Source organism: Pseudochaenichthys georgianus, chromosome 4, assembly GCF_902827115.2.
Source record: "Pseudochaenichthys georgianus chromosome 4, fPseGeo1.2, whole genome shotgun sequence".
Lineage (NCBI taxonomy): Eukaryota > Metazoa > Chordata > Actinopteri > Perciformes > Channichthyidae > Pseudochaenichthys > Pseudochaenichthys georgianus.
The window spans coordinates 14,303,684-14,323,632 of record NC_047506.1 but is presented as its reverse complement, the minus strand read 5'-3'; the positions used below and the strand labels follow the sequence as shown (position 1 = coordinate 14,323,632).

At 41.0% G+C, this 19,949-nt stretch overlaps 1 protein-coding gene across 4 annotated transcripts in view; it reads right to left on the bottom strand.

Moving 5' to 3' along the window:
- atp13a3 (ATPase 13A3) overlaps positions 1-18,881 on the bottom strand; it is a 44,597-nt gene extending 25,716 nt beyond the window's left edge. For 2 of the 4 annotated variants that reach the window (XM_034081064.2, XM_071202881.1), the window contains exons 1-2: positions 18,650-18,881; positions 8,310-8,390 (exon numbers count right to left, since the gene is read on the bottom strand). The gene's annotated coding sequence lies outside the window, so the exon portion shown is untranslated. Of the gene's footprint in view, positions 1-8,309; positions 8,391-13,192; positions 13,429-18,649 lie in introns of those variants that run through there. The other 2 variants (XM_034081065.2, XM_071202880.1) reach the window with 2 other exon arrangements.
- Between the last annotated feature and the right edge of the window lie 1,068 nt (positions 18,882-19,949).

Sequence of the window (19,949 nt, the reverse complement as noted above, 5' to 3'; positions counted from 1 at the left end):
GGAATTTTCAGCTCCGCTCTCGCCTCCATGCAAAGGAGGTGTGAGACGAAGAAGAAGGAGGACGAGGCACTCCACCTCTGCCTCCCTCGAAGGGTCCAGCCGCTGCTTTCGCAGCAGCAGTCCTTCGCCCAAGCTGCCTCGAACTCTGCTCGGTTTAAAGCACCGAAGACGCAGAGGTTGCAGCCCGCCCCGAGTCCCCAGCCCAGGCTGGAGACAAGGGCAAGCTGGCCTAGAAAATCTCTAGTTCCGGCTGCAGCTCAGGCAACCCAGAATTTCGGCCAGCAGTCGAGGAAGAAGAAGCGAGCGGCGTGACAGCCCCTCCGTGACAGAGCTGGAAGTTCATTCCCCAGCTCTGAATGTGTTCCCGCCGCCTCGAGAGATGCCTAAACACCATCCTCAAGTCCGCACAAACACATGTCACACATTGGTTGATTCTTTTGTTATAAAACATTTGCCGCTGACGCATCCAGGCTTCAGGCCGAGGGCGCAGCTCAAAAAAATGAAAAGAAAATCAATAAAACCAATAAACAGCCAGTCAATTGTTCCCCTTCTGAGAGCAGCTACGGCATCTCTCAAAAGGCGGATTACTGACGGGTCTGTGAAGGCACCACCACGCGCAGTGCCGGTTGGGACTTTAAGGGCACCACCGTCACGTGCATGCGCAGTGCCGGCTGGGGCTGTGAAGGCACCACCGTCACGCGCATGCGCAGTGTCGGTAGGTATTGTCGAAAAGGGGCACCACTGTGTTCAGACACTAGAGGGCCCCATAACACATCCTCAAGTCCGCACAAACACATGTCACACATTGGTTGATTGACGCATCCAGGCTTCAGGCCGAGGGCGCAGCTCAAAAAAATGAAAATAGAGGGCCCCATAACACAACAAATAGAGACTCAGAGAGGAGGAGATGTGACATCCTCACTGGCTCTAAGGAGCATGCAGTGGAAGATGCTCATCTGCTTGGGTTTTCAAGACAGTAACACGGGGCAGACTCCAATTCGCTGTCACCCCTCCTCGCTTCTCGGGCATTCTGCACTCGCAGGCCCGAGGAGAGTCAGCCCTCATCCTGGAGAAAGAGATTCTCTCACTCCTAGAAAAGAGGGCTATATCTATTGTACCCGCCGAGCAGAGTCAGGGCGGCTTCTATTCCAAGTACTTCCTCGTTCCCTAACGGGGAGGGAACGGAATTCGGCCAATACTTGATTTGAGGGTTCTGAACAAATATCTAAAAAGATATAAGTTCAGAATGCTCACTCACACATCTCTGCTGCGGCTCGTGCAAAAAATCAGTCGACCTGAAAGATGCGTATTTTCACATCCCAGTATATTACCCACACAGGAAATATCTGAGATTCGCATTTCAGGGGATCTGTTATGAATACAGAGTACTCCCCTTTGGTCTGTCTCTCAGTCCAAGGGTGTGTGGACGGTGTACGGAAGCCCCGATAGCCCCATTGAGACAACAGGGTATTTGCCTGGCGACCTACCTGGACGACTGGCTGCTTCTCGCACAGTCGGAGCAGGAGGCTTTTACGCAGACAAATGTCCTCGTAAAGCACCTGCTCAACCTGGGTTTCATAATAAATACAGAGAAGAGCATGTTGTGCCCCGCGCAGACTATACTCTTCCTGGGTTTACGCCTGAACTCGGTGCCCTTTTCAGCTCGCTTGTCAGCGGAAAGAGTGAAAGCTTTCCGAGCTTGTCTTGCTCTTTTCCAGCTGTGCAAACATGTTCTCTTCAGATCATGCCTGCGATTGCTGGGGCTCATGGCGTCAGCCATCCTGGTCGTACGACTGGGACGCTTACACATGGAGGGAGTTTCAGCGATGGGTGGCCGCCCTAAAACTAAACCCCGCGCGGAGAGTGATGTTACTGAGAAATGCGTAATGGCACTGCGCCACTGGCTGCACCCGACTTTTCTAGTACGAGGTGTGCCCATGGGTGCCGTCCTTTCACGGAAAGTGGTCACCACGGACGCATGTCTGACAGGTTGGAGAGGTATTTATATTTATGAAGGTCGCCCGGTGAGGGGTCTCTGGAGCAGAGACCTCCAGCGGGCGCACATAAATTACCTGGAGCTTTTAGCGGTGTCTCTCACCCTAAGACGCTTCCTGCCTTTCCTCAGGGGACATCACGTCCTCGTGAGGACAGACAATACGACCACAATATCGTATATTAACCGCCAAGGGGGTTTGCGTTCTCTCCAGTTACACACACTGGCGCGCAAACTTATCCTATGGAGCGGTAGACGTCTCCTCTCTCTGAGAGCGACGCACGTACCGGGAGTGATGAACCTCGGGGCAGATCTGCTGACCAGAGGTACACCACTTTATGCAGACTGGACTCTACATCCAAGGATTGTGAGCCAGCTGTGAGTGCGTTACGGCAGAGCCGTGGTGGATCTGTTCGCATCGAAAGATAACGCTCAGTGTCAGCTGTTCTTTTCGATGCGTGATCTGAATGCACCGTTAGGCGTGGATGCACTCGTGCACGATTGGCCCCCGGGCCTTCTGTACGCGTCTCCACCCCTGGCTCTGATACCTCCAACTCTGGCCAGAGTGTGATGGCCACAGCCACACAGGGTAAACCAACTACACTGCATCCTCATCTTCAGTAGTTTTGCTTTAGTGCAGCTACAATAAAACATGCCAATTAACACCACATTTGCTCTAGATGGTAAACTCTTTATTTGATTGTAATCTGACATTGCTTCAAACATTTTAGCACAGCTAAAACACAAGTATTTGTTTGTATTAATTACCTTCTTTGTCTCTTGAGTTACCATGTCCATTGGGGGAGGTTACTTCCTGGTTCAGCAAAGGGCGTGGCCGAGCACTGAGGGCTCATAAATACTGCAAGGAGCCAATTGGGACAGATTGGGACAAACCACCTGCTTCCATGTCAAAGGGGGGATTTGGGTTTTGTCAGTGTCCTGTGTATGATGTGACTATTAATTATCCCTTGGGTTCAACTTGGTTTGGCCAAGCCACTATATAGGTTCCTGGGTTTTTCATTGTAGGAGGTCCGTTTGTTGAGTTAACACCTGTTATGTTTCTTTGAGGTATTTTCTGTTGACCTCTTTTATAGGCCTTGCTATTTATATGATGTTTTGTGGATTTTTGGGTAAATAAAAACCCTAGTTTATTTAAACCACACCTGTGTCCTGTTGTCTTACTGCTTGGTCCCTGACAGAGCAACGCCACACACTTATTCTGATAGCTCCACACTGGCCAGCTATGTACTGGCTAGCGGAGATATATCAGCTGCTGTGCGGGCATCCATGGCAGCTCCCACTACGCAGGGACATACTGTCCCAAGCGGGGGGGGCGATCTTTCACCCACACCCAGAGCGCTTGGCTCTATGGGCCTGGCCCGTGAGTGGTACAATCTGAATACAGTGTGACATGAAGCTGACCCTGGCAGCTGCAAAGCGAGCCAGTGGCACTCATGCGTTATCTGTACAGTCTTCAGGCACTCGGTTCGCCCCAGGACAAACAGAGTGTGGTTGAAGCCCAGCCCTGCCTTTATTTTAAGGCGGTTGGTTCAGGTACCTTATTTGACATACGAGTCAGAGTTCGCAGGCACCCTCGGGTTCTCGAGTTCTTTTGACTCAGGGTCTGGCTGCATCCTGGGCTCTGTCCAGGATGTCTCCCATCCAAGACATTGGTGCAAGCGGCGAGCTGGTCCTTGCCGCTCACTTTTGTCTGCCTTTTTTAACAGTCTGGACGTTCTACTCCCAGTTTGACTCAAGCAGTGCTGGGCACCTGGTTGAGTCGGAGCCCTACCTGTTAAAGTTCTGGTCGGTTTGGTGATTTTCGAGATGAGCTTGTCTGGCACTACGGGAGCTACAATTTCCCATAGTGAGACATCGAACGGAGTGTTATGAATGAGAACTATAGGTTACTTACGTAACCCCAGCACTCAGAGTAACATGAAGTGAGATGTCTCACCAGACGGCCCTCCTTGCTATCGTGAAGCGAGAAGAGGTGCTTATAGGGGGTGAATTCCCTGACGCTGACGTCAAGATCACCAGCCAATCAGGATTGGCGTAATGAGATTGATGCCTTTTGCTCCGCGATGAGGCGCATCCCATAGTGAGACATCTCACTTCATGTTACTCTTAAACCTGGGGTTACGTAAGTAACCTATAGTTATGTTTAGTCAAATACCTACAGTAGATGGAATGCAGAAAAGAGTCTTGTGATAAGAGAGAATCTCCTGTAAATAGAAGAGTCAATTGTCCACACACTGTAAATGTCTGTCCACAAGAGAGCCAAGTACATTGGCTAAAGGTCTGAAATACATCTTGTCCTACTGCAAAAGTCTTTGAGCAGTGAAAATAAGTCCTTAGGCATATCAGAAACCAGTGAATGCATCCAACCAATCTTTCTAAAAGCCTTAGGCATGTCTTTTCTCCAGTCTTTGCTTTGGCCTATATCTATGTGAATAACAAGCGTACATGTTCTACCATCGATGGATGTTGTTTAAAAAGCACATGAATGTCAATAAAAAGTGAGCAGAGATCAAAATGTTTTTTTCCGAAACTCCACCTATTTAACCCAAGTTGAACCCTTTAACTGTCTGTGGGGAAAGAGCTATAACAAAGGAGGGTATAACTGTCTGAGGACACACATTGCAGGAAAGCTGGCAGAGGTCAATAGTTCATTTGAACACATGGGAACTGCTCCAACTACAAGAATGCACAGTACTTCACAGACAGCTGCTAATTGTCAAAAACCTAAGTTCACTTCCAAAGATTGTTAACACACCCACACACAGAACAACCGAGTCATCCCATTTGTCCTCCCATTTGTTTGCAAGGAACAGGCAGATACCAAGGAGGGCACACTGACTCTTAACAATTTATATTTTATGCTGTGTTTATATAGATTCAGAAGAGCATCTACGACAAAAATATGTTCAATCTCTTACCAGTTGTGTTACAGACAAACTGTCTCTTTGGCCAATAGCAGAACCAACTCCGCAGGCTGCTTTTTTCCATTGTGCTCTGACTGGTAGAGTATTATACAGGGAGATCCAGTGAAGCTGAATGTGTGTGGAGGCAAACTGTGTAAGAGGTTAAATAGACTACTGGCTTTGTGGTCAGGAGCTGCTAATCAATTAGGTCCACTGTGGATTACACTTGGGCTTCTGGGTGACATCTCATCCAGGGCTTAAAACTGCCAGCATCTCCTGGATCTGAATTTGAGCCGGTTGTAACTCATATAAACTGTTGGGTAAATTTGAGTTTTTTTATTTTTACAAGTACAGTACAGAAAGTTTGGTTTTGGTGTTATTTATAGTGTCCTGTCTGTCTGTCTGTCTGTCTGTCTGTCTGTCTGTCTGTCTGTCTGTCTGTCTGTCTGTCTGTCTGTCTGTCTGTCTGTCTGTCTGTCTGTCTGTCTGTCTGTCTGTCTGTCTGTCTGTCTGTGTTTGTTTGTTGACCTACGGCACATGTGTCAAACTCAAGGCCCGGGGGCCAAATACAGCCCGTGGTGGATTTAATTTCGGCCCGCAGAATAATTTTTTATTACTATTAGTTCTGGCCCGCTGGCATATTGCACGCACACCTTCACTCAATCCTGAGGGTTTCCTCAGCTCAGAGCCTGAGCCCAAACATTGATGAACTTGCACCCGAGATGAGATGCCAAGTATCTGGCTTGAACTAGCACCACAGAGCAGCAAACTGAGTTTCAATGGATGTTTCCTTCTGCACTTTTTTTCTTGAGATAACAAGGCATGTTTGTTTTTTTCTTTGAGGGAAATAGTTTTTTTTAAGCTGTTGTTGGCCTGTGGAGAAATGTAATCATAAGAAATGACTCCGGAAAAGCTGCAGATAGAGCCATAAGAAATTAATGCAACTGATTATTTAATGTTTAATGTTGGCAATAATTTAAGCTTTGTTAGTTCCGGGTTTAATATGTGCAATAAGTTCATTTCAATATGTTCTGCAATAAACATTGAACCAGTCCGGCCCTCGACTAGTACCCATTTTTTTTATTTTGGCCCACTGTGTATTTGAGTTTGACCCCCCTGACCTTGGGGAAGGCTCAACTACACCACACATGCGTGCACTACCTTTCAGGTGGTACTGTTCTTCCTTCTTTTCAAACTTCATTTATTGCCAGGAATATTATTTACCGTATTCAAATGTGTTCTGGTCGAGTTGATAGCATGATTGTGTGATCTTGTAAATATTGCTGTAGCTTTTTGGATGAATTCTGATCCAATAGTCCAAATAAATGTACTAGTGATTTGAATAGAGTTCAAGTTTTCAGCAACAAACATCATACACACATACATGCTATGAATAGAAACCAAAAGGTCTCATTCCTTTTACATATTCTCTTTGACTATTGACTGGTTACTTCCAAATAGGCAGTGTTACAATATGCCGGAATTGACCATAACAGTAGTAGTTTAAAAACAAAATATTGTCATCATGTTAATCCTTCATGTATTATAAAAGTGTGTTAAAAATAAAAGCCTCTTTAATCAATTCCTTTTTCTTTCCGTTTTGTCTCTCTCACCGAACGCCTCACACACATACAGAACATTTGTTTAAATGTGCCAAACGCGACAAATTGCACATCAAACAAAGTAAAATATAACTGTAACTAATATTTTTTATGATTTTAAAGTTCTTTAAGTATTCTCTAAATATTGTAAAAATATTGGTATTGTGAGACGTTTTGGCCATGATAATTGTGTAGTATATTGAGACAGCCCTACATCCAAATTATTATTAGAATATATTCTACCAGTCTGTCTGCTTTAGTGCTCTACCTTTACAGTACAACTGAACAAGAAATGCTGGCAGTAAGTACCAATACATGCTTAAGAAAGTATAGCAACATTCTCCATTGAAAAACAATGGCCATTCTCTGTGCTCTGTGTTCTTTGGTGTAAAGGCTAGTACACCAAATAAATAAAAAAGAATGATACAAAAACCATAGGGTCACCCTGCTACAGCCCCCACTGATCCTGTATCACTACCCCCACACTCTGATTTTATCTGCCAGCTGCACCCGGGTGGACTTTTTCCCTGGCATACAGCGGGATATTTTGCTTAGGACCAAGCCCTTCCTAGTATTTTACAATAGCAGCCCCCTGGCCGGCGCTATGCAGAGGGTGCAGTGCAACGAGAACAATCCCTCCCCAAAACCTGCTATGACTGGAAATGCCGACACCAGTGCATCATGCACACACTCTTTTACAAGATGGTTGTCTTGCCATGGTGACTAACAGATAGCACTCAAAAAGGGTTTAAAAAGTAACAAGCTTGTGGTTACCGTCACCAAAAAGTGTTACATAGTCTGTTAAGTTGGAATCATTACATAGAAGACAGAGGGTAGTAACCTTCGAAATCAATCAGTGTCCAATAATGGAGGCCATAGTTTAAACTTAATGGCAAAGGAGCCGGACATGTTAACCCTGTTTATGGCTTAGGTAGTAATATGTTACACTTTAACTCACATTGGAGATACAATTATACTTTCATTTAGGGGAATTTGTGCAAAAGTGTCAGGATAGGGTACTGTCGCACAACACGGCTATACAAAATTGCAATTATAATGTACATCAGAGAAAGAAAAAAAAAAAAATACAATTGTTAAAACAAATAAGACATCTTTCCCTAGCCCTCACCAATCGTACATCCAAAAAGCCTTGAATGACCCCTCACATGCCATAGAACTGTCTCTTAATGGGCAAACCTAAGGGATGTAGCACAATGATTATATGTATACTGTTGCAATAAGTACATTTCCTCCAGTGAAATGATATCCTCCAATTATAGTGCAGTATTCAATTGTATTTACTATTCCGAAACCTGTGTGTGACAACAGTGGATGTTAGTTTGCTGAAAGGGTTTTATGTTTTGAGGAGGTTTTCGGGTTTTTAATCTGTCTTTAAAATGTACTCATGGGGAGTAGAACATGTTGTTTGTTATTAGATGCTGCCAAAGTCACTTCTCAAAGTTTTATAGCATTTTTGCAGTGCCATCAGCTCCAGGAGAGTCTCAGCCTTTATGTCTGGTGTCGGTTTGAAGATTCTGTCGATGATGTGTCTACAAATAATAGCAGATCACTACAACAACTATAAATAACAGTAATAGCCCGGTAAGAGCCCAAAACAAGAGTTTAAGGAATATTTGGATAAAGTTAATGGGTGTACGACTGAGTCGCATCAAAGATGTTGCACATGTTCCTTTCAACAATGTGTCTAATTTAGACACTAAGGATGGTTTACTCTTCCAGGCTGTAACTCCACAACAAGCGTACAAAAACAGGTTCGCGGTTGGTCCCTACCTAGAAAGCCAGGGACACGATGCCCCAGGCGGTTCTCCTTCCCGCAGTTAGCTTGCTCTCTCAACACAGCAACCTGGAACCCTGTGGGGGGAAAAACACAATTGTACATTACAAACACAGCTTTCCAAAACTTCAGGCCTTTATTCTAAATTAACTGTGATACGCTGGGAAGAGAGACATTGCCAAAACAGTAACATATCATCCAGAGGGGTAAAACAATGATGGTTAATGTGTATTGAGCATCTGCAGAACAATTACCAGGTAATGTAATGCACATTCCAAGGTGTTCTCTGGTTTACTGTTTTGAAGAGCATTTAATGTATGCAATTGACAAACAACTGAACATCATTTGGTTTTACCTACAGGTAGCAACAAGATTTTGTAATTGAAAAAAATAGAAAAAAAATAAGGTTCTTGTCATTCAGAATATTATTATAGCAAACAACTATTCGCTCTGTTTAGAATGGAGAAAGTGATCCTCAGCAGAGAATTAAGTCAAACTCGCAGTTTGTGAAACAATCTGAGCTTCTCCGTGTCTTGTTTTGATAGACAAGCTTGGCTGTACATGCATCATGTAAGGGCATGCGAGTCCCTGTGTGTTTCCCACTGGCTAGCTAATTGCTGCTCTTCTTCGCGGGCTCCGACAGCAGATAAAGCTGATGATGTGTCCCGACCCATGTGGCTTTGTTGCAGAAATGTAACTGCCACTATCCGGTTCTCCCTTAGGTTAATTTACGCTATTGGCTTTGTCAGGACTTTCGCCGACCTTTCCACTGTTAGCACTGTAAATTGCTATATACTGGATTAGCCTTTGCTAAACTGAATCATAGATATGCTTTGCATTTTATATTGAGCCCTTAAATAGAAATGGGAAAAGTCTGGAATTAAATCTGAAAACTATCGGCCAACCTACAGGGAAGTTCAGGTACCAACACCAAGTCTATGTATACAAATGCAGATTTTTAGACATAATATTATCCTACTCACATTAAAAGGGTCAAATTCAGATTTATATCTCCCTGTACAGTATCCAACGTCTCCTGAAGACTTGTGTTGATGATAATCCTGTTCCGCTCAGGACCAGTTTGTTTTATGTTTTATTGCCAGTAATTACTTGCGCTTAATAATTAGCAATGCCTTAAGCAAATAATCACGGCCTCATACCGAAATAGCTGCAGTATATGGAAGAACTGTCAGGTGATTCCTCCTGACTCAAATCCACTCACAAGGCTTGTTGTTTCTGTCCTTTTCCAATGCCAATGCCTTAATATGATAAGGATGACAGGAGAAACCACTGTATTTACTGGAATATAGAGGACCCTCACGGGGCCTCTAAGAGTCAGCATGACTTCACAGATATTTATAGAGTCCTCCAGCCCTTCCTAAAGCCACATTGTTGTCTCTCATTTGATTAGTCTGCTATTGTATTAATAAGCAAAGCTGGCTTTGGAGAGAAGAAACATGACGCAGCTGTTGTTTTTTTCTCCAAAGTACAAGATTAAACATGACGATCATCAGAGTTCCTGAAAAGGAATTGTAAGTTGTCAGATATAATATCCGCCGAGTACATGTTTATCAAACCACAACAGAGTTAGAAACATGAACAGCTATGAGTTTAAGAGCAGATGTGATTCTATTATTAAGCACAGCTTTTATACAGGCCAATCACACATGTATTATGATATGACTACCTGTTGACACAATGAATGATTAATTTAGTTGAGTGTACTATGAACTGCCTTACTCCAAATCATCATCAACTGCTTTCAACCAACCGTCATAAATTCATTTGAATTTGCAAATGGACGTTGCCAGTGATTAAATAGCAGTGAGATTAGGGAAACAATTAACATTTGTTCTTTATTTTTTCTAAATAATTACATTCTGAATGATTACAGTAGCACCAAACCTCTAGGTGAAGGACGGCTGATATAAAAGAGTCACATTATGATATTACTGATAGTTTAACTTAGTCAAAAGAGTCATGCATTAGACTCAACAGTAGCATAAGCACACAGTCATGCTTCAAGTCCAATGCTTGCATGGTATGAGGGATGTTAAAGTGTCTCAATATTGTTTTGCTAAAAATATTATCTGTACACATTTCACATGTGAGCCTGAGCCTCTTGTAGCACTAGACACTTAACATGTATGAGGTAAAAGTATACAAATAAATATCTTCAGTACAGCCGAGAGTAGACATATTATCCTTTCCCTTTCTGTCCTCTTATTCAACACACCGACACAGAGGAAAAAGTGAACAATGAGCCATGACCTAATGACATAAGTCTATAATTCATGGAAGCATTTGAAGGAAAACGCGGTTTGTTGCCATCATGCTCTGAACTCAATGTGCTTTCTTTATCACTTCCCCTCCTACTCTCGGGGTATTATAGCCAAGCTTTGTTTCCCGTCAAAGGCCAATCAAGCTGTTTATCACTGTGACCACTGGCCTTACTAAGAATCTATGAGAATCTGCCCTTCCTCTGGGGTCGGGACAGCCAGGTATAAGAGCCCACCATAACTGATAACATCATCAATTTAACATCAATTACATCTTAACAAATTGCCTAAAAAGAAAACGAGCATCAAACAAGTTATCATAAAAGGGCTCCTATAGCAAGGCAACTACAACTGAAATAATAGGCAGGGTGAAAAAAACAACAGGAGGACAGAATTAAATGGTTTCTTGCTTCTAAAACTTTAAATTCAGTTCAAGCTTAAAGAGGAATTAATCAACTGGGAAAACTCACCTATAGATTGAGGAAACATCCACACCTCTTACAAATAATCCAGAGCACTATCCTCAAAATGCATTGTAGTCAGTCAGGTATGTTTTGAGATGACATACACACACTCACAACCAAGTGAGAAGAATTGCTGATCCTACAGGCTATACGACCGATGCAGAGGACAGGGGAGTTACAGGGATGAGATCAGGGAGCTGAAGAGGACGGGAAAACAGATCTAGGAGTCTGTATGTGAGCTCCACTCCAGCGAAAGAAAGAGCTGGAAAAACAGCAATAATCCTACAGATCAAAAGTTTTAAGTCAGGCCACATGCTCTTGGATTAAAAAGGGGCATTAGTTACAGTCTATGAAAAACAGCTGATACCAATTTGAGAAAGATTAAAACACCCTGGGTGAGAAATATTATTTCTACATGGAGGTAATAGGTTGAACTATTCATAGTTTCCTTATTATTAAACGAAGTTGCTAATGTCAGGTCTTCAGCAAAAACTAGGTGAAAGTTCAGATTAAGTTTATAACAATCACACATTTGAGTGTTGTATGTCTTGTAATGGACCAAGAGTCTCTTTAAATAAAGACGATGATGATGACACATACTTAAATAGAAAATTATTTATAAATATAATTCCAACTATTTCTCACTGCCTCAATAAAACAATTTAATTTACCATCTAGCCCCACAGAAACAGTAAGACAGAGATCACCTTTGTGTTGCTATTGACTGGCAAATGGCAGGGAACTGTGATATCATGATGTAACCAATCGGCAATGTCTTCAAAGATATTTTAAAAGCAAAGTTTGCTTATGAATTGTTGTTTTTTTAAAGAAGATGCAGTAGCTGGTCATCATCTGATTAAAGGTTTGTAACCATGAAATGAACCGCTCTGTGACTCAGGGCAAGAAGTGTGTTGCTGCGTCACTGTTGTAATGCCGGATGGATTTGTGGTGTCAATTGCATCTATGTTGTTGTCATCTCTTTTCTGATCTCATCATCATGAGAAGCATTTTGGGGAGAGAACTATTGAGAGATGTGTCCTGAGCTTGTGTGCTGAGCTTTCTGTCACACATTCTTAAAGCAGCTTCTAATATGTTTGAGTTGGGACTAACAGAGAAAAAACAGAAAAACTACCAACGATGGTCCTCTACACATTAGGTCAGCAAACAGCACCCGACAACCAGGAGCAAGTCGTTCAGTTAGTTAAGACTTTCTTGTCTGCATCCCTGAAGACTAGAAGCAGATTTGTAAGGGATTAAAAGCTTTAATTTGAAGGACCAGGCTATGCAAATAATTTGAAGCGCTCAGTAAAATCTTTAATTCAATTTAAAAAAGGACTACCTGAGTTGCTGGACAGTGTTGATCAACAATATGATTAAATCAGCAAGGCAATTTCCACCAGTGATTTACTCAGTCCATCTGCAATGCCCGAATTATATTCTCAAATTTGGGTTACGGTGTTACATTTCACAGTTTCTATTTTCAATTCAAGTGTTTTATCTCACTTCCACTGATGAGGCCGCTGGTTTGTCCTGCTCTTGCTGGAGGCAAAGCGCTAGACCGGCACTAGAAAGATATGTTTCTCTATCACGCTGCTGTGGGAATCCCAAACAAAACAATGCTATGCTGCTGACAGGACTTTTACCATGTCAGGATATTTCTCACCTCCACTCTGAGCAAACACTGGTAGGCCTTCCATCCCAGGCTGCTTTCTTAAAGCTCACATGTGAAAAGTCTTGAGGCATTGACTCAAAGGCCAGTGGAATATTGGCGCCTCACTGCATCTTTGAACAAGTCTTCAAGTTCTCTCACAGATAGGAAGAAAGTTCAAAGGTGAAACGGGAAAGTTCAATTTCTTGATTATAGGAATCCAGACATAAACAACATGTGAAACGGGTCCAGTAGCTAAACAAAGTCATCATGTCAACTAGTCCTAAAACAAAACCAAAGCTTTAATACAGAGAGTATGTCTAAGTTCCAATTTGGCCAAATATTTAAGTAGACTTTATTCTGGCAGAAGACAGTGCCACTTATACTAAATAGAAGGACTACAGTGATTAGTTGATTAATTTTAAGACTAAATTGGAATTCAATAGATGCTTTACAAAGAATGGGAAATCAGAGGACTCTTTACTCACCAGTTAGGCTTTTCTCTGAATGCTGCACATACACGGCTAGAGTTTGGCAATAATGCTGCCAATTAGAATTATCACCTTGCAAGTTTCGACCAATCAGTTTACAAGTTTCAGTTTATGTCATCCCCCTTCATTATATCCTATCAAACATTTGATTCTCTTGAGTAATGACAATAAATGCATTTTATGGCCTGATCTTTCATCCCTCAACCAAATTCTAATCAGTTAATCCAAGTTGACTTTTGTGCCAAATGTAAGGAAATTCTCCCAAAGCTTTCCTGAAATAATGCCTGTCTATCCTTGACTCCAAGTGGAAGTTTGTGCCGTATGTCACCTGTGAGATATTAAGTGTTTAGTGAAAGGTTGCACTGGGGTATTTGTGTGAAGATTCTTTATTTGGACTCAAAGGTCACATTTTGATTAAAGCCACACACACACACTAATCATTACATTTCATTGTCTCTGTTAATGTATAAACAGAACAGACAATGAATACAACAGAAAACTGCACTGTGCAGTTGGTACATAAATGAACCCGACAGGACCTCTGATAGGACATATTTATATTGATTGTTGTTGGTGATGACAAGAACAATCCCTTTCTGGTACCTTGTTAACTGAAATGGGTTTGGTATCGCAGGTGTGCGGACACAAATTGATTAATGGCAATCAGTTTGAATTACTGATATACACATGGACAGCATGCAACCTCAGCCACTTCAAGACTGATTTTAAATCAAAGGAAAAAATTAAACTAAATTAACAACAGTTATATTACACAAGAATTGACAACAAAATAACCCGTTTCCTTTGCTTTAACACACATAAATCATCCCAATGGTTGCCTGAAGTTACACAAAACTCAATGGAAATCATAGTTGTAAGTTAAGTTGTAAGATTTTATTTTTTAGAAATAAGCCTGCCTCTAAGGCAAGGCAAGTTTATTTATATAGCACTTTTCAACACAAGGCAATTCAAAGTGCTTTACAAAAAATGACAGACATTAAGAAAATGGCATTTAAAATCAGTCATTAAAAAGAAAAGCTAATAAAATAAACTTTAAAAGAAAAAAATACATGGATAAAAGTTACTGTGCAGTCTAAGATATGAATGGTTCAATTAAAAGCAGCGGCAAAAAGAAAAGTCTTTAGTCTGGATTTAAAAGTAGTCAGAGTTGCAGCGGACCTGCAGGTTTCTGGGAGTTTGTTCCAGATATTTGGAGCATAATAACTGAACGCTGCTTTTACATGTTTAGTTCTGACTCTGGGGACAGAAAGCTGACCAGTCCCTGAAGACCTGAGAGATCTGGATGGTTCATAATTTAGCAGTAGGTCAGAAATGTATTTTGGGCCTAAACCATTCAGTGCTTTATAAACCAGCAGCAGTATTTTGAAATGTATTCTTTGACACACAGGAAGCCAGTGTAAAGACTTCAGAACAGGAGTGATGTGATCCACTTTCTTAGTGTTAGTGAGTACACGAGCAGCGGCGTTCTGAATCAGCTGCAGCTTTCTAATAGATTTTTTAGTGAGACCTGCAAAGACACCATTGCAGTAGTCGAGTCTACTGAAGATAAAAGCATGGACACGTTTTTCCAAATCCTGCTGTGACATTAGTCTTTTAATCCTAGATATGTTCTTTAGGTGATAGTAGGCAGATTTAGTAACTGTTTTAATGTGACTGTTGAAACTCAGGTCAGAGTCCATGACTACACCTAGATTTCTGGCTTTATCTGTTGTTTTGAACATTGCAGACTGAAGCTCAGCGCTAACTTTGAAACGTTCTGCCTTGGCTCCAAAAACCATTACCTCAGTTTTATCTTTGTTTAATTGGAGAAAGTTCTGACACATCCAGTCATTGATTTGTTCAATGCACTTACTCAGTGTTTGAATTGGAGCATAGTCTCCTGGTGAAATTGTTACGTAAATGTGTGTGTCATCTGCATAGCTATGGTAACTTATTGTGTTGTTCTTCATTATCTGAGCCAGTGGTAGCATGTAGGGCTGTACCCGAATATTCGACTATTCTTTCGTTGGCCAACTATTCGGGTTTCAATTTCATTATTCGGATATTCGTTTTTTTATTTTTTTCCTAAATGTATGCTATCAATAAAGGCGAATTGCCATATTCTTATACTATATTTATACTTTTGAATTGCACTGTTAAAATGCGGAAATATATACAATCTCAGCCTGTGCACCTGACATCGCGTTCACTCACAGTTACGAACGCAAACGGCACGCTTCACCTCGCTTCACACACCTGAACACAAAATGCCGAAGACTTCAGCTGTGTGGGACCATTTTAAATTGGACGACGGTAAGAAGAAGGCAGTGTGTCAAATATGCGACAAGAAACTGGCCTACCACGGTGGCACAACAACTCTGAAAAGTCACCGGATGCTGGAAGTACTAGCCTAGCTGTTGTCAAGTTGCCATGATGAAGCTGCTTTATCCGCCGTTTAAACAGTAACGTTACACATGGTAAAATCGTGCTCTTACTTTGCTTGGAAAATAGTTGCAAGCAAGCAACCGAATTGTTTGTTTATATTAGTTTTTCAATTGTATCCGAATAGTGAAAATAATAGGAGCAATGTGGGAACATCTGGGGCTAAGGCAATTATTGGCATACAGTTCGTTCATTTATATTTCGTTCTTCATTTATTTAAATACTGTTTACTGTATCGGTAACAAGTATTATACTGTTAGGCCTACTGTTACGGCTATGTTATTAAAAGTATTGTTGTTATAACAGAAATATGTGTTTTGTATCTTCAGGTTGTAAAATGTTATAGACGGAATTTGGAACCAGATTTGGTCCCCGGGCGCTGCACTGCGGCTGGGTTAAATGCAGAGGATACATTTAGTTTTAAAGTATGCGAGTACTGAGACAATAAATAAATATAAATCGTAATAGTATGCTCTTTCTGCGCTTCTGCTTAACAGCGTGTTGTCAGGTGTCTGAGCGTGTTATGAACAAAATGTGAAAAAACATTTTTATTAAAAAATAAATAAATAAATCTCTCCGCACCGAATATTCGCTGCTGATTACTACCGAATATCCGGAGCCCAAAAAATGGTATTCGGGACAACCCTAGTAGAATGTAGACGTTAAAGAGAAGAGGCCCCAAGATGGAGCCTTGAGGGACCCCACATGTCATATTTGTCAACTCAGATGTGTATTTACCCATAGAAACAAAGTTGTTTCTGTTCTTTAAGTAGGATTCAAACCAATTAAGAACTATTTCCGAAAGTCCCACCCAGTTTTCCAGTCGGTCTAGTAATATGTTGTGGTCAACAGTGTCAAACGCAGCACTGAGATCTAATAATACTAACACTGAAGTTCTGCCACTGTCTGTGTTTAAGTGGATGTCATTGAAGACCTTTACAAGAGCAGTCTCAGTGCTGTGGTTTGGACGAAAGCCTGACACATCAAAACAGTCCAAGATAAATGAATGCTGATTAATCAATGATCTTGTTAAATATGTTAACCATCCCTGTTAAAATACAAAAAAGGCACTGGATGTTCATTGAAAGTAAGGCCAATGACAAACAAAAGGAAAAGCAAAAAGTAAAACAGCACAGCTATAAGACCATCAAAATGCAATGTTTTGAAAGAGTCCACCAAGAGGCCTAACGCACCTCTGAAAGAGCTACTGTAAAGGATCAGAGATATATTCTTGCGACCATGGTGCTTCACCAGCCACAGCTCTATAGATGTTCAGAGAGAAAGCCACAGTTGAACATAACTCACATGATATCGGCTACCATTGGAAGGCTTCCTTGTGGGATATTCAAAAATAAAATGTTGTGGGAAAGTCACAGTCCAGACCTCAAATCAATTTGATAATTTGTGGCAAGACATTCAATTACTGTTCCCATGCAATTTGACATTAACATTTTATGAGGCCAGAAGTGCAAATCTAAGACTTGTTTACAAGCCAAAAGGTGACCATTTCACGCACATTTTCTGTCTAACAAATTGTTTGTTCAAAATGTAAAAATGTTCTTCTCTCATAATCTTTTCTAACCTAAAATTAACTTCCAGAAAACATCTCCCTCAAATTATTGGCATTAAGTTAATGTAGCAGCAGGAACAGGAAATATATAAAGCTTTATTCCAGCTATTTTCTGACTAGCGTGAACAACTTTCTCATACAGTTTGGATGCTGCAGTGGGATTTCTTCTTGTTGACCCTTTGCTGGCTAGCTTTGACTTCTGTATGCATTCAGGCAGCTAGTCTATATAATGCAGCCCCCAATAAACAGTGACAGCTGTCCCCTCATGACAAAAGGATGTCTGCACACTGTAATGTTTCACAAATAAAGTGTGTTCAATTTTTTTTTAATTTTAGGGTAAAGTTTTAACCTACAAGATCACCCTGAGGCAAGCGTGAAACAAACAAACGGGCATTTATTGAAGAAGGCGTGATCATGCTTACATAGTTTGCTTAGGTTTCATACAGTTTTATTTACATTTTGGAGGGACCAGTATCAATACTTTCCCTGTTGGCAATACTGTTTTTTCATTTAAGAATGTCCCGGGAAGGATCAGATTCATGCTTTTGAATTTAATCAACTCTCAAAAGAGATGATAATGTCAAGTGTTAATGTTCAAGGTAAAACAATTAAACAAGGACAGTTCTTACAATAAGTGTTTGTTTAAACTTTATATGACAAATTACATGTTCTCATTACTTGTTTTCATTACTTGAAAGGTACATAAGATGTCTTGCTTGTGTATTGTACATCATTGACTCTTATATCATTAGACTTTATTTTATTACTGCTTCCAAAGAAGCCTGTCGTTGAAGACACTGACACATCACAGCTGTTTCTCTTCAGCAATTACTCACTCATCATATCATTCTCCATCTAACATTCCCTATGTTAACATGTGTCCTCCCCTTTTTTCCTGTCTATATGTAATTTCAGGGTCTATGTTAAAGAAAATAAAAGAATTTACTGCCTACACTAAATGAAAAGTAAGCCCAGTAACCACCCCCAACGGAAGAAAACTTAAGCCAATTAGGACCAAATAAATACTCTTACAATCACACCTGTGTCCTGTGTTACTGTCACTTATCTACATTGTAAGAACATACGTGTTTTATTTTTCACTATCTCATATTTCCGACAGATCTGATAACATTCACTAGCGATTACTGGTGACAACCAACCATGGCTTCAAGACATCGTTGGCTACCTGGCTAACGTTAGCTGATATCCATTGTTAGCCCGCTACGTAATACTACCTCTAATAACAACCTTCACGTGTCTTTCACTGCTCATCCTTCTTTCGGTTTCAGAAACTATTTGAGAGAAATAGAGTTTTAATATTAAGCCAGGCCAGTTTTCCCGGAAACGCATCAGCTAACGTTAGCTTTCCCCCCCCCCAACTGCAGCTAGCCACATGGGTGATGATGACAGCGATGAAGGCAAACATAATCTAACACACTCACCCAGAACCACCGGGACACTCTGAAGATCAACTCCGAGTCATGGTGAGAAGAGAAGAGCTGTTATCTGAAGGAAAACGTCGTTGAAGAGAAAGAGGGACTAGGTTTAGTAGGAAAATGTTGTCGCAACAGCCGGGTTGCAGAGTGGAGCGCTGCTGTGTTGACAGCTCAGTGGGACAGACTGAGTACTCCAGCCGTGGTGAACTGGCCTGAACTGGCTGTCTGACGGCAGGAAGTGACTTCACTGGGGGGGAGCAAGGTGGAGAGCGAGACCACCCCCATGTAGTAAATGTTATTTCAGCAATAAAAGGGAAGCGTATTGTCTTGAGAAAATATAAATTCACGAAACATACGGTTGCGTTGTTGTTGTGTTGATTGTGACATCAATCAATGTTTATTTATATAGCCCAATATCACAAATGTTACATTTGTCTCAGTGGTCTTCACAGTGTGTACAGAATATCAACATTTGTTTCTAAATAAACAAGTTATTATGGGTAATTTAAAGGATATATAACCCAAATACAAGTTTATAATGATGTTTGATTATGCTAAAGTGATTTTTGTGGTGAACAAGTGTGGCGAAGAAATCAGTTTGAAAAAAGTTGTAGTTTTGTACAATAAGTAGGCTAATGCTACTTTATTATTGTATACATTTATAAAACTATAACATTATTGTAAAACAATACATATTTGAAGAATACTATGCTCGAGACAAAAAGTGAATGTTAAATGTAATGTATTTTTAAATTATATGTATTGCAACTTTCCCCGGATTGGGGTCAGTTGCAACATCTGACATATTGTGAACAATTTGTCTTGTATATTCATCTTGGCCACAGAATAGCACATGATGGTAAGGTAACAATACAGGTTTTATGTATTTTTTGTATGATCAGTGACAGTGACACAAATAATTCATTATAAGGATATACAATTTTTTGTTTTTGTTCAATTGTATTTCAAATTCAAGAAAGGCTAGATTACCAAATGGATAAAGTAGGCATTAGCTCAAAGGGCCCATACTTGAGTTTATGTATTGAAGGTCATACAGGCCAATGCTTATTTTTGCAATTTTGGGTTTTAGCCACACAGTTGAATACTTTCTTTTATTTTGAAAAGGATATTGGAACATTAATGTCAAAAATAGTACCCCTTCTTATGCAACTCATAATCTTTATTCAGGTATTCAGTAAAAACAAGGTATTTGTTATTTAGCTTTCTGTTTATCATTTATTGCTTGCACATTCTCTGCAACCATTCAGTATGTTGTCTCACTCAATTCCCCTCTCCCTGCTCCCCC